The 14,204-nt window shown below is 33.9% G+C and overlaps 1 protein-coding gene across 2 annotated transcripts in view; it reads right to left on the bottom strand.

Moving 5' to 3' along the window:
• The window catches only part of LRP6 (LDL receptor related protein 6), a 166,714-nt gene that overhangs the window by 54,378 nt on the left and 98,132 nt on the right, over positions 1–14,204 (bottom strand). The gene's annotated exons all lie outside the window — the stretch shown is intronic.

Raw genomic sequence — 14,204 nt, 5'->3', positions numbered from 1 at the left:
CACTTACAAGTTATCAATAAATATTTCAGTTATATCTGATAGAAGAGATTAACTGAATGTTTATCTGTTCCTATCAGATACAGCAGGACTTCCATTAAGCCAGCTGTATAAATCTCTATTTATTTATTTATTTTTTTTTTTTTTAAATCTCTATTTAAATAGAATGTTTTTTTATAAGTAAAAAACAGTTTAAAAGAATTAAACATTATTCTAGTTCCTACACTAAATACTGTGTAAAGTTAATAATTTCTTAATTTGAGACATAAGTCTACATTTTTTTACATTCATATTTTCTTACAACAGATCACTCCTGGACATACTTTATGTCTATGTTATATCTTAAAATTATTTTGGTATTTAAGAGTAAAAGGACGAAGCAGAGAAAAAGAGTCAATAATTTGTTTACATACCTAACTAGAATGTGACCTCTAGAATAGCAGGAAACTAATTCATCCATTTATGTGTTGACCACATATACTATTAGTCTAACAAAGAACTCAATAAATATTTGTCAAATAATATTTAAAAGGAGATAGTTTCCTAAGACACTTAAAGAAACCTTTCTAAAATGGAAATGAGGGCAACCCGGATGGCTCAGTGGTTTCGCGCCGCCTTTGGCCCAGGGTATGATCCTGGAGACCCAGGATCGAGTCCCACGTCAGGCTCCCTGCATGGAGCCTGCTTCTCCCTCTGCCTATGTCTCTGCCTCTCTCTCTCTCTCATGAATAAATAAATAAAATCATAAATAAATAAATAAATAAATAAATAAATAAATAAATAAATAAAATGGAAATGAAAATTTATGTAACAGGTCTTATCCTTAGATCCTACAGCTTACCCATTTGAATGAATGAAAGGTATTCTTGCCCAAATGTTAAAACCATGTAAAAATTTTAAACCCATGTTAAAGAAAAAAAAAAAAAAAAAGCCAACCACATTACTCCGTATTTTTGGAGAATGAATATTCCTGATCCCTCCTAAAAGCAGAGCTCCAAGAAAGATTTTCTGGCCCTGCTGTATTACTGCCTGGAAAACAGTGATCATAGTGAAAAAGCTTTCCTTTATTAGACCTATGACAGAAACATCTTTATTTTAGGTAAGGAAAGTTTATTTTTTAAAACTCTGTACTTTTACCCCCATCCTAATACATAGATTATCTCTTGACTCCAGCATCTTCCTCTAACCCCCTTACAAGAACTTCCTCTCAATACTATTTTCTTCTTTCCCAGATCTTCAGTATCTCTGTCTCCACAGGGTCCTTTTTTTTCTGTCTTTAGCACAACACATTTTCCCCCAACTTAAAAAGACATGGTTTAAAGTTGAATGATTCTGTTTTTCCTGCCATATTTTTTGAATGTGATCTGGAACAGCTGCCTCCATCTCTTACCACTCAGTCCCTTAACTCTCAACAATTGACTTCCAATCTATGACTCAGATGAAATAAATCTACTGAAAATGGTCAATGACTGCTTCCATTGCTTTTCTTAGTTCTTGTGCTCATTTGCCTTTTTTTTTTTTTTTTAAACATTTGATACTCCTAATCACTCACTGAAACTATGCACTGGATTTTCATGGCACTATTATGACATGACCTTATCTTTTTCTACGGCCAGGATGGCTTCTTTTCGCTTCATTTTACTGGTTCCCTTTCCTTTTTCAAACCTGGTTGGATATTTTCCAAGGCTTCCCGAGTTCTTCTTTGCAAACCACCCTTCAAAGCCTACCAAATCTTATAGCTTCTACTATTATGTAAAAAGATAAGAAATATGTATAAAGTTCTAATCTAAGGTCTCTGAATCAGTTTCTACCATGGTATTTCGAACTGCATCTCCTGGAACATGTACTGCTACCTCATCTAAAATGTCATATACTTAACAGTGAACTTCTGTTCTCTGCTGGGGAAGTTCATCCTATCAGAGGGTGTTCAACACACAGTGCTAAATATTATGCACTGTAACACTCTAAAGTACTACTTTCATACAAGTTTATAATATATTAAAAATGTCTGACTTGATTTTATTTCTAGTTTCAGTATTATCTTAAATCAACTATTCTGCATTATCTTACATTTAATAAATTAACATTAATTTTGTTGTACTATGCCCATATACTCGCCTTCCTATTAAAATTTACTTGCTGATCTACAGGCTATATTAAATGCCTAATATTGAACTTCTTTATAAAAACAGAATTTTAATTTTTCCTCCAAAGACATTATAGGATCAACCAACCTTTTCTCCTTTTTGTTATTTCAGCCCGCAACATTTGTTTGTTCATCTGATAAATGAACAGCTTAAAAGATGGCAGCTTAAGTAGAATTTGGATAATGGGCAAAGAAACTGAACATCACAGTAAGAAAAACAACAAAAGCACAATTCCAAAAGATCCTTTTAGTTTACATAATTAAGCATTTTCTATTTAGTTTACACAATTAAGCATTTTCTACTTAGCAGCTACTCTCTATGCTTCCGCTCTCTGCAAATATGTAATCATTAGCAAACAACATTTTGGCATAACAAATATAAACTCTATCATTCACTGGGTACCCTCAGGCTATTTCTCACAAGTAAAACAGGAAGAGAACTTGTATCACTAAATTATTTAAGGATTAAAGAAAATAATATTAAATATATAGGATAGTATCGGATGTGTAGATGCTCAGCAAATGTTAGTTCTTGGCCTTTAAAATTATTTAATAAAATGCCTTAGTCCCTTAATGTAAACAGCTATATTTAAATGGCTGTAATGAATTAATATATTTAAATGTAGTATTTCAAAATAAAAACTGAAACATTAACATAAAACAATATGTGGAAATAAAAAACCAATACAACTCCATACTGCTAAACTGAAGAATAAAAACAATACAGACCTTTCTATGTTCTGGCAACTAATGGAAAACTACCTAAGGCTGCAGCCTTATTCCCATTTCCAACCCCATTTGTATAGTTTGCTTACACTACTTAGATGTTTGTTAACTAAAACAGGAAACAAAAAGGAGCAAACAATTTGGCAATTAGATCACATATACTTTTGCTGCTGTACCAGATCCTAATTCTACTCCCCTAGCCCCAAAATCAGTGATAAACATATCTAATGAACATTCACTATGAAAGACATCGTAATGAATGCTAAGAAGTTTATAACAGAGCCGATTACAATTTAGTTGAGGAGGTAAACTATATTTACATTAAAACCATACACATATGGTTCCATTACTTTTGCAAAGGTGACACCTCTCTGGCCTGTAGCTTATCAGGAAAAAGTATAGGAAATAGTAGGAGCTCATGCACATCTTGAAGAATTGGAAGAATTTTGACAAAGAGAAAGAGAAAAGGATTTTCCAGAATATGAAAAAAAAAAAAAAAACACATATGTTAAGATATAGTCAAAGATGCCTTGTGTGACTGACTTTGAAAGAAATATGTCCAGGCAGAAAGAACACAAAAGGGACTCAAAGGAGACAACCTCAGGCAGATACCATCCTATAGCAGGTATGAAATTCCAAGATGAGAACTACAGAAAACAAGATGCTTCTGAGAGGACTTAAAGGAGAGTGACATGACAAAATTCTATTTCAGGAAGACCTCATTTACCTCTGTCACTGTGTTCAGACTGTACTAAAATAAACATCTTCAATACATAAGTATGGTTAATAAAATATTTCCAGTTACTGTGGGATAGTAACAGAGGTCCAAAATCTGAAAGTCTTAAGGCCAGCCATATTTCAGAATTCAGATTTTTTTGTGGTATTTAAAAAGGTAAACACAATGAACATAGCATATCACCCCTGCCTAGGTCCTGGGCAGCACTTGCTGCCAAACACATTAATATTTTTTGCAGCAAAACATATACATATTCCCACAAAGACGGATAAATAAAGACTCCAGATAGTCTTCCATTGCTTCAAGTCAGGTTTGCCACCAAATGAATTAGCAGAAATAACTTGGTTTTGAGAGCTTTTTCATTTCAGAATTACACATAAAGGATTATAGATTAAAAATGCTTTGGTCTAGGCCCTTGTCAAAACTGGTGTTTGGATCAGTGTTAATGCTGCTTTAAGTGCAAGCCAGGGTTCTCAGGAAGAAGAGAAAAGAGCAAAGGACATATTAAAAATAAAAGGTTTTTTAGCAACATCTGTCGAACAACAACAAATGGTAATAAAGGTCTTACAAAGATCTTTAGATTAGCACAGTGGGGCCAAGAATTCAAATACAGTTCCTTAAAAGCCACTACTAAGGATTTTGTAGGTTTACCCATTAAAACGTTAGTCCTTTTTAGCTAATCCTTCTTTCACTTTAAAAGAAAAACCAGGAGTCATTTTCCTTTGGGGCAGGGGAGGGGTATGGTGGGAGGGAGTAAATAAAGTGCACATTAAAGCTAGATGTATCACATCTATTTCCAAATAAACAATGTAATTAAAATGTGCTAAAGATCTTTTAATGTAATTTTATAAGCACATTGTTCCCTTAATTCCCTATCTTCCTGTTTTGTCTGTTGCAGTTTTTAAGACAGGACTGAGTCTAGAACAGGGCAGCCCAAGAGAAATATTTAAGCCCCAAATGGGAGTCATGTGTGTAATTTTAAATTTTCTAGTAGCCAAATTTTAAAAAATAAAAAGAAACAGGTAAAATTAATTTTAATACTGTATTTTATCTAATCCAACATACCCAAATATTTTTATTTCAACGTGTAATCAATACTTAAAAATTTATTAGTGAGACTTTGATGGTTTTTTTCATACTAGGTCTTCTTAGTATGTATTTTACCCTTCAAGCATGGCTAGTTAGAGTAGCCACTTTCTCAGTGCTCCATAACTATATGTGGCCACTGGCTACCATAATGGACTATGCAGGATTAGAATTTCATGGTGGTGACTATACAGCCTACAACAAAATTAATTTACTTCTTTTTTAGATTACATCTCTGTCCTTTCAACATCTGCCTCTGACAAGGCTGCCCTATACCCTTCAGGCTCAGTGAAGCCACAAATGATTAAGTGTCTTCCATTCGGTCTTTCCTCCCTCTTTAGCTATCCTACATTTAATTCTAATATGGGCTAAAATTATTTCAAAAAATGATTTCTGATGGGAAAAAATTAATAAAATTATGTTTTCCATCTTTTATCACATTTACAAGTTTACATTTCAAAGTACTAGCTGAGACTTGTAAGAACAAGAACAAAGGCTTGATTCTTTCATTTCTTTTAGGTTATCCCAACATGTAAGTATTAAAACCACAGTTATATTAATAAGATAATCCATATCTGCCATCTCCTTGGCTTTCCCATTAAGAGAATTCTAGATTGACCCTATACTAATAGTAATGATTAAAGCTGATGGTTCCTGAGAATCTTCACTCTGCTTTACTGCATGTCTTAAATTTTTCATAATTAAATGAAAAAAGGAAGGAAAGATAAGGTGAAAATCCAAGGGCACTTGAATAATAATAGTAATAATAGCTGTCATTACCAAATGCTGTTATCATTTTTGTTATGATGTGGAAAGCAATTATAAGAATCCTCTGAAGATATTAAGGGATCAACAGCTTAAAAAAAAATCTGATTGTGAGACTTTACATCTAAAGAACCATACATTTCCCTTTAAGCACAGAGTCCAATGATTACTTTCTGAAATCTGTTTCCTTCCATTACTTTTGCAAAGGTGACACTTCTATTAGAAAATGGCTTCCTCCCTAAATATTTCTCTTTTACCAGCCACACAATCTCTACTAGGCAGAAGCAACATAGTGAAAAAAGAACATGCTGCTTTGTCTCAAAGAAAAGCACTATCACATTTCTCTTAACCAACAAGTAACAGTTTTGGACAGGTTACTGGGTTTGTAAATATGGTTTTAAGCCCCTTATGTTTAAAATAACAACACAAATCCTGGTTAAAGCTTGCTTGTACATTCTGAACTCAGAACAAATGAACCATTTTAAGCGATTCCAAAAGATTACCCTTATGCTTTAAAAGTTGAGCCAACACTAATTAAATCTTTTGGCAGCTTTTGAGGGTGTGCTTTGCTGTATTACCTCAGAGTGGTTTAATTAGTTAAACTGAAATTGGGCTTCTGTCACTTCTAAAATCTACCTCCAAATCTGAACCAGAGTCTCCAGTGGTTTCAACTGTTTCAACCACATTGTGGTACGGATTTAACTATTCTGAGGCATTCCCAAATATTACAAACCACACTGAGAATATGGGCTACAACAGGAAACAGATGTGGGTTAACCAGAATATCTCCACAGAAAGGAGGTTATAGCAAACCTTCTATAGATATCACATCTGGTTTTTTGAGTAGTTTCATCAGCTTATTAAATGTCAAGACAGGATTACCCATGAAATTTTGGAATGCAGCCAGTCTACTACCAAAGTTGTTGCTATGCAACTTCACTTGACTAGACATGTTCAAGAAATAGATGACAATAGGACAACCAGGCACCTATCATAAAAGGAACTAGAGTGGGAATACTATGACATCCTAAAAGAAAAACTTAAACACTGTGCTTATAATGAACCATTCATCTTCTAATGTCCCAGCCAATATCCAAAACAGGTAGGGAATTAATCTTCACATATAAAGAGAAAATAGATCTCATTGGAGGCTGACTGATAATAGGGTATAAAATAAAATTTCACAGAAATGTCATTTTAAAAAATGGAATAAATATCCATGGAAGTAACAGTCAATCATGCAGAATCTGTGGGGTGAAAAGTAAAGAGAAATGCTTTGAGACCAATAGGGGAAGTAAAGAGATGCAATGTACCTGTGATAAAAGCATTAAGGGCAATTATAGTCCTAGGTTTTACAGCCTTTGCGGAGCACCTTGGTGGCTCAGTGGTTGAGCGGCTGCCTTTAGCTCAGGTCATGATCCCGGGGTCCTGGGATTGAGTCCCACATCAGGCTCATTGCAGGGGGCCTGCTTCTCCCTCTGCATATGTCTCTGCCTCTCTCTCTCTCTCTCTCTCTCTCTCTGTCTCTCTCATGAATACATAAAATCTTTATTTTTAAAAAAAGCCTTTTAAACTGTTCAACTTATTTCAGTAAATACAAGTGATTTTTAATGTGAAAAGAGAAAATATCATAGCTTCACTAGGGTAGTTTTATTTTTTTCAAGGAGTCATGTTTAGAATATTAAACAATTACAGCTACTATGCTCTTTTACAGATAGAGCTAGGAATTGCTATTGTGACCAAAGCTTTCTAAAACCAAAGTTACTCAGGAGAACTAGAAAATTAAGAACAGATTTTCAGTTCAAGACACCATTATTATGAATACAACACCACCTTGGTCAATTATACTCAACTGCTTCCTCAGACACTTCTAAGAGTCCCACTGTCCTAAAGCCTTCAAAAAAACCCTAATGCAGAAAACATAAACATATTAACAAGGGAAAACTGCTCTCTTTCCTTTCATTCTCTTCAAGCACAACTAAAATAAATTCTTTTTTTAAAAACGATTTTATTTATTCATGAGAGACACACAGAGAGAGGCAAAGACATAGGTAGAAGGAGAAGCAGGCTCCCTGTAGGGAGCCCAATGTGGGACTGGATCTGGGGACTCCAAGATCATGGCCTGAGCCAAAAGGCAGATGCTCAACTGCTAAGCCATCCAGGCATCCCTAGAATAAATTCTATTTGGAGTCTGAGTAGAAATAATAATCAACACCTTATTAGTGAAAGGCAAAATACTCTAGGACCAGAGAGTATTCAGATATTGCCATTTATTTATTTTTAAGTTTTTTTAAAAAGTAATCTCCACACCCTATGTAGGGCTCGAACTCACAACCCTGAGATCAAGAGTAACATGCTCTTTTGCCTGAGCCAGCCAGGTGCCCACCCACCCCACCCCCATATATTGTTTTTTAAATATTATTCTTCATTAGACAGAACCATGGCTCCTTAGAGCAATAGATGATTCCACGGCTGAGGCAAGAAAATATGAGATAAAGCTGAATATATTGTTCCAGAAAGCGCTTTAAAACAGTGGAAGTTCCTTGAAAACTTAAAAATAGAATCACATGATCCAACAATCCCACTTCTGGGTATATATCTAAAAGAAATGAAAACAAGATCTCAAAGAGATATTTGCACATCCATGTTCACTGAAGCATTATTCATAATAGCCAAAAGGTGGAACCAACTTCAATATCCACTGATAAATGGATAGAGAAAATGTGGTGCATACATAAAATATTACTCAGCCTTTAAGAAGAGAATCTTGTTATATGCTACAAAGTGGAGGAACTATGAGGACTTATGCTAAGTGAAATAAGCCAGCAACAAAAAGACAATACTCTATGATTCTTATTCCACTGCATGATTTCCCTTTAGGTATCTAAAGAAGACAAACTCTTAGAAACAGAAAATAAACTGGTAGTTGCTGGGGTGGGGAGAAAAGGAAGTTGGTTTGATAGAATTTCAGTTTTGCAAAATGAAAAAGTTCTAGAGATTTTCTTGCACAACATGCATAGTTAACACTACTCTCTGCTTAAATATGGTTAAGATGGTAGATTTTATGTTATATGGGGTTTTTTTCTTTACCACAATTAAAAAAAAGAGATGGAGATTAGTGAAAAGGTCACAGGAATCAAGTTGAAGGGCTCCTAATGCCAACTCTGGAACAATTTTTGCAACAATACAATGATAATAATGGAATATAACCTTATAATATTCTACAATTTTATAAAATAAATATCCATGGTTCCATATTAATATACATATAAAAAACTGAAAAGGAGAGGGAACAGCTCTTCCTTACAAGAGAATTCCAATTAATAAATATAATAGGAATAATGGAAATTGTATCAAATGTTAATTTCCTGGAGTTGATAATTGTTCTAGGAGCAGGTAAAATGAAACCTGGTGAAAGATCTATTATTGCAAATTTTTGTAAGTCTGAAATTATTTCAAAATTTCTTTCTAAAAAAGAGGCAAAATAGCACACAACACAAAAAATACTGTATTAGGAATCAGAAAACTGGAATTCCATTTTTTTTCCAAATAGAGAATTATATGACCTTAGGCAAATAAAAGAAGCAAACTAAGCAAAGCACTGAAGAATGCTTAATTTTAGGAAGAGAAACCTGGGACAAAAAGAATAATGTTTGTGTGAGCATTATATCTAGACATAGCTAATTTTATGAGAACTAGCAAAAACAATTTTGAAACCCATGAAACATTGTTTACTTACTATCTTTAGACTAATGAAATTTATTATGGCATAAAAGAGGTTTTTTTTCATATTTTAAGAATAACACTGTAGCTAAAACATAAAAGCAATATTATAAATCTCAACCAAATATAAAAGCCAAGTCATTAGTCAATCAAAAATCAAAAATAAATGAACAGTAAGAACAAAAAATCCTGAACAGGGTTTTTAAAAATCACATAAAGCCTCTAATTTCATTCACACAAACTCTAGAAGCCTAGAAGATTTCAGAAGCTCATAATTATAAATGAAATACTAAATACCAGTCTACTGAAAAATCTCGCTACAACCAAAAGAATTCTAATTCTTCTCTGAGACTTACTTATTTCAGATCCAATCTAACAACAACAACAACAAAATGATAGTACAATGAATGAATGGTTTGGGAAATCTACGAGTTCAACAACAAAAAATTATAGGGCCTACACTGTAATATTCTTAGAAGGTCTAAATTTTTAATTGTAAACTACACTTAAAGTGGAAAAAAAAACTGAAGGAGAAGCCTTTGTTCATATGGATAACTTTAAGAAAAACTATTATATAGAATCTTTAAATAGCTGGTGATCATTTTAAACTTAAGAAGTTAAAATACTTGTCACTTTTAACTGCTCAATGTTTTACAAATTCCCTCCGAATAAGTCTCAAAATTGTGGTCTTTGCCATTATTTAGCTACCTACCCTTTCCAAACCTTCTAAAAGCAGTAAAAATAAAATTTATATGAAACACATAAAAGTATAATAGTTTCCCATCTACAGAGAAATAACCTCCTGAAAAATAATGTTTTATAGGGACTCCATTAGTAAAAAGCATTTACATGTTTGGCTAATTTCAAACAACAGCTTTAAACATTTATTTAAACCTACTAGGCATGTTAATAATGGAATAGCTTGTATAAAGGTCAATACAAAATATAAATGAATATTAAAAGGAGAAAATACTTTCAGTAAAACTGAATTACTAAATATATTGAACCCTTTCTTTAGTTAATAGGGATTCAATGCACAGTAAATAAGGAAAAATGTAAATAAAAAAGAAAATATTAGTGTCACCTGAATATAAATTTCCTTTAAGCAACTCTCCCAAAGCAAATATATTATCTGTTCTTAATCAAAAATAATGCAGTTAGTATTAAAAAACACCAGAAGATGTTATAATGGGAAGAAACCTAAACATCATCTGGCTTAAATGATCTTACCTGTCAAAATACAAAGAACAGATTATTATATGAATTATCTAAGGTCTCTCAGTTAAATGGAAAATCAAATAAGAATTAAGGTCAGAGTCTGCTATTACAAAACATTTCAATAAAGATCCACAGATTACCACTCATAACAACTAAACACCGTTACCAACTATGAAGAAGCTAACTTCTCCTCTTAAGAAAGTAGGACATTAAAATCTGCACTCTTTTACTTCAGGTATACAAAAACCAAAGGAAAAAAAAGGTAGGCTGAAACTAAAAATATCTCCACACATATTACATGGTTTTATACTAACATGAGAAGAAGGGTAACAACAGAACATTTTTAAAAAGATCAAGAGCAAGTTCAAACGTGGTCACTAAAATAACATGCATCAGATTATTCTAATTTACATAGATAAAACTATACTAACTCCTAAGCAAGGCAAAGCATCCTGTTTGGTGAGGCTCTAGGGTTTGTTGTGGCATTTTAGGGAAGCATGATTACACTCATCATCAAGCAAGTTTCTCTCATTATGTATGTGCAATAATTTTTTTAGAGCCAGACAAAGTAGAGTGGATAATGAGACAACAGGGTATATAATTAGATGATGTACTACTTTGGCTGCTGTAGATTATAACAAGTTAAATAATGTTGCTTGAATTGTACATCAAAAGGTAACTTTCAAATAGGAATTCAAAAATATGTTATTGTAAAATATACCCCAAACAGATGCAAGATAATATAAAAGGACAGCACGATGTTTAAAACTCAATGAATATAAGCCCCTAATCCAGGTATTCTGTTGAGCTGAGAAATCTATTGAGTGTTTATCAATATCATTCTTCAGTCATAATATGTTTGGAACAAGTGGGGGAAAATACACATTCACATACATACATATAGTGTTGTAAAGTAGAAATGAGCAAAGATTCAGGTATCTAAGCTCATTATCTTGAATATTTCTTTAAAACTGAAAGTAAAATCAAATTTAAGGAGCACAGAATGTTAAAAACTGGCAAGGATTCAAAAGGAAGTACTTGTTGGTACCCGTCATATAATCAAAAGAGCTTTATTTCAACAGCAGATGATTATAATTTCTTAAGGAAGAATTAATCTTAGAAAAAAACGATTAAGAAAAATCATCATGGGGCGCCTGGGTGACTCAGTTAAGTGTCTGCCTTTGGCTCAGGTCATGATCCAGGAGTCTCCACAGATGGAGTCCCACATCAGGCTCCCTGCTAAGTGGGGAATCAGCTTCTCCCTCTGCCTGCCCCTTTCCCCACTCGTGCTCTCTCTCCCTCTCAAATAAATAAATAAAATCTTTGGGAGGAAAAAAAGAAACTAGTAAAGATCAGTAGTTAGGATCACAGGCTACATAACAAAAGGCTAGCCAATAATCTCTTTAGAAAAAGAAGCATTTAAAAAAGTATTTATTTTTCCAAAAGTTTTCAAGTTCACTATATTCAACTTACTATCCAGTAAAGTGAGACATAAACTTGTTGTGGTAGTTGCTCCTATAATCACCACTAGTCTCAAAAAGAGAAACTAACAGTTTTCCTCCCCCAGTTATGCAGGATTAATTTAGATGAAGAGCTGTGCTCTTTCCTTAATATTCTGTATTCTAGAAACATAAATTAGGAAGAGAATAAATAACAATACCTGCTCTATTTCCCAGATGTGTCTAAGAAAAGAAAATTACAAAAGTTTTGATACTCAATTAGAGAAACTTCATCAGAATCTCCAGGGGAAAAAACAAAGGGAGGTCTTTGTATGTAAAATCTGGTGGAGGTAGATGTACCACTAATCCCAAATAATCTATCAAAAAAAGGACAGAGAGCAAACCTGGAAGAGGAGAAATAGGCGATAGGTGTGAAGGCAGATTTTTAAGGATGCTGGTACCACTCAAGGAAGAAGAAAGGAGAGAAGTGAGGGAGGAAATGACACCACTGCATACATGTATACAGCTCAGTAAGACAGAACAGGCCAGAATGAACACCAATTTTAAGATCTACTGCACTTATTGCAAACCAAGAAAATAAATCCTGTCTAATCAATATTATATGTTGCTATATGTGGTTCATTCTTATTCTCAAACATGGTCAACACAGAACCTCCAAAAATTCTCACTCCTCTACCTATATCCCTCCAGACTAGTTGTGATTTTTGAATAAAATTTCTATATCTAGAGATCCCTGGGTGGCGCAGCGGTTTAGCGCCTGCCTTTGGCCCAGGGCCCGATCCTGGAGACCCGGGATTGAATCCCACATCGGGCTCCCGGTGCATGGAGCCTGCTTCTCCCTCTGCCTATGTCTCTGCCTTTCTCTCTCTCTCTCTCTGTATGACTATCATAAATGGATGAAAATTAAAAAAAAAAAAAAAATCTTAAAAAAAAATTTCTATATCTAAAGTAAAGAAAGTGACCTGAAGTGTGGGAAATAAGACATGAAAAATTCCCAGTAAGAGGGATCCCTAGGTGGCGCAGCGGTTTGGCGCCTGCCTTTGGCTCAGGGTGCAATCCTGGAGACCCGGGATCGAATCCCACGTCGGGTTCCTGGTGCATGGAGCCTGCTTCTCCCTCTGCCTGTGTCTCTGCCTTTCTCTCTCTCTCTGTGACTATCATAAATAAATAAAAAAAAAATTAAATAAAAATTAAAAAAAAAAAAGAAAAAGAAAAATTCCCAGTAAGAAACAAATGTTTTATTTACAATCTAATCAATCATAGCGCAAGCTTAAAGGTTACCAAATATAGAATTTTAAAAATCCCTATGAAATAATAAATCAAGTGTTCTTCCCTTATGTACAAAAATTCTTGTACGACATATGAGCTTTAAATTGTTTTTCTAAGAGTAGTAATACCTATACCTCATGTAGGGTCCATAACTGGTCAACAATACATATTTGTGAACTGCTTGGAAATGGATGTGCAATCTGTACTTAGGCTGATCCAAGTAGGACGCTAATAGCCTGTCTTAAAAAAAAAAAAAAAGAACCCATAACTTTGGTCTCATTAGCACTGTACTCTAAACTGTTAAAGATTCAAACACTAACTTGGATTTAACGGGGGTGGGGGTAGAGGAGGAGAACAACAGTGAAACCCTAACAGGGAGAAAATTTATATAGTTAAGTCTATGCAAAATTTTCTATTAATGCAAACCAGCTGGAAGAATAAGAGATGCAGTCTTCAGTATTTGAGCCTGTGGAATACTAATGCGTTTTTCTATTCCAAGTTTCCATTCTGAAAAGAAGGCCCTTTAATTCATTATTCCCTCAGTCCCTGGCACTCTTAAGAACTACCTTTCTAAAATAATGGCTCCGGGCTCAAATTACCTATCTGTTAGAAGATATGTGTTGTGGCTCCAAAGGGCCATTCCAAGCCTATTCCTTATATAAGAAGTCATGCACTTAAAAAAAAAAAAAAAAAAAAGTCATGCACTCTCCCAAGAAATACTGTGAAAGAAACTGTTTTAAGAATGTGATCCTAAGACCTATAGCACAGCCTAATTCAAAGCTGTGAAATTTAGAGTTCACATTCAACATCAAAGTATATGCCATCTACAAAACATTGTCATAAACCACTAGTTTATTGTGATTCACCACTGGTTATTTCCACCATAATTCTATCCTGATTGCTACAACTTAATTCTACCATACGGTAAATATTTTCCCTCAAGCTTTGATTAATTAATCATTCTCCTACACAGCTCATAAATCAATTTAAAAATTGTTTGCATGCAACCACCTTACAACTTAATATATGCTACCACCTGTCCCCAACACTAGTAATAAAAAAAGTTATATATACACAT

Source organism: Canis aureus, chromosome 25 (assembly GCF_053574225.1).
Source record: "Canis aureus isolate CA01 chromosome 25, VMU_Caureus_v.1.0, whole genome shotgun sequence".
NCBI classification, from domain to species: domain Eukaryota; kingdom Metazoa; phylum Chordata; class Mammalia; order Carnivora; family Canidae; genus Canis; species Canis aureus.
Note: the sequence above shows the minus strand (reverse complement) of the source record. Positions and strands in the feature narration are given on the sequence as shown.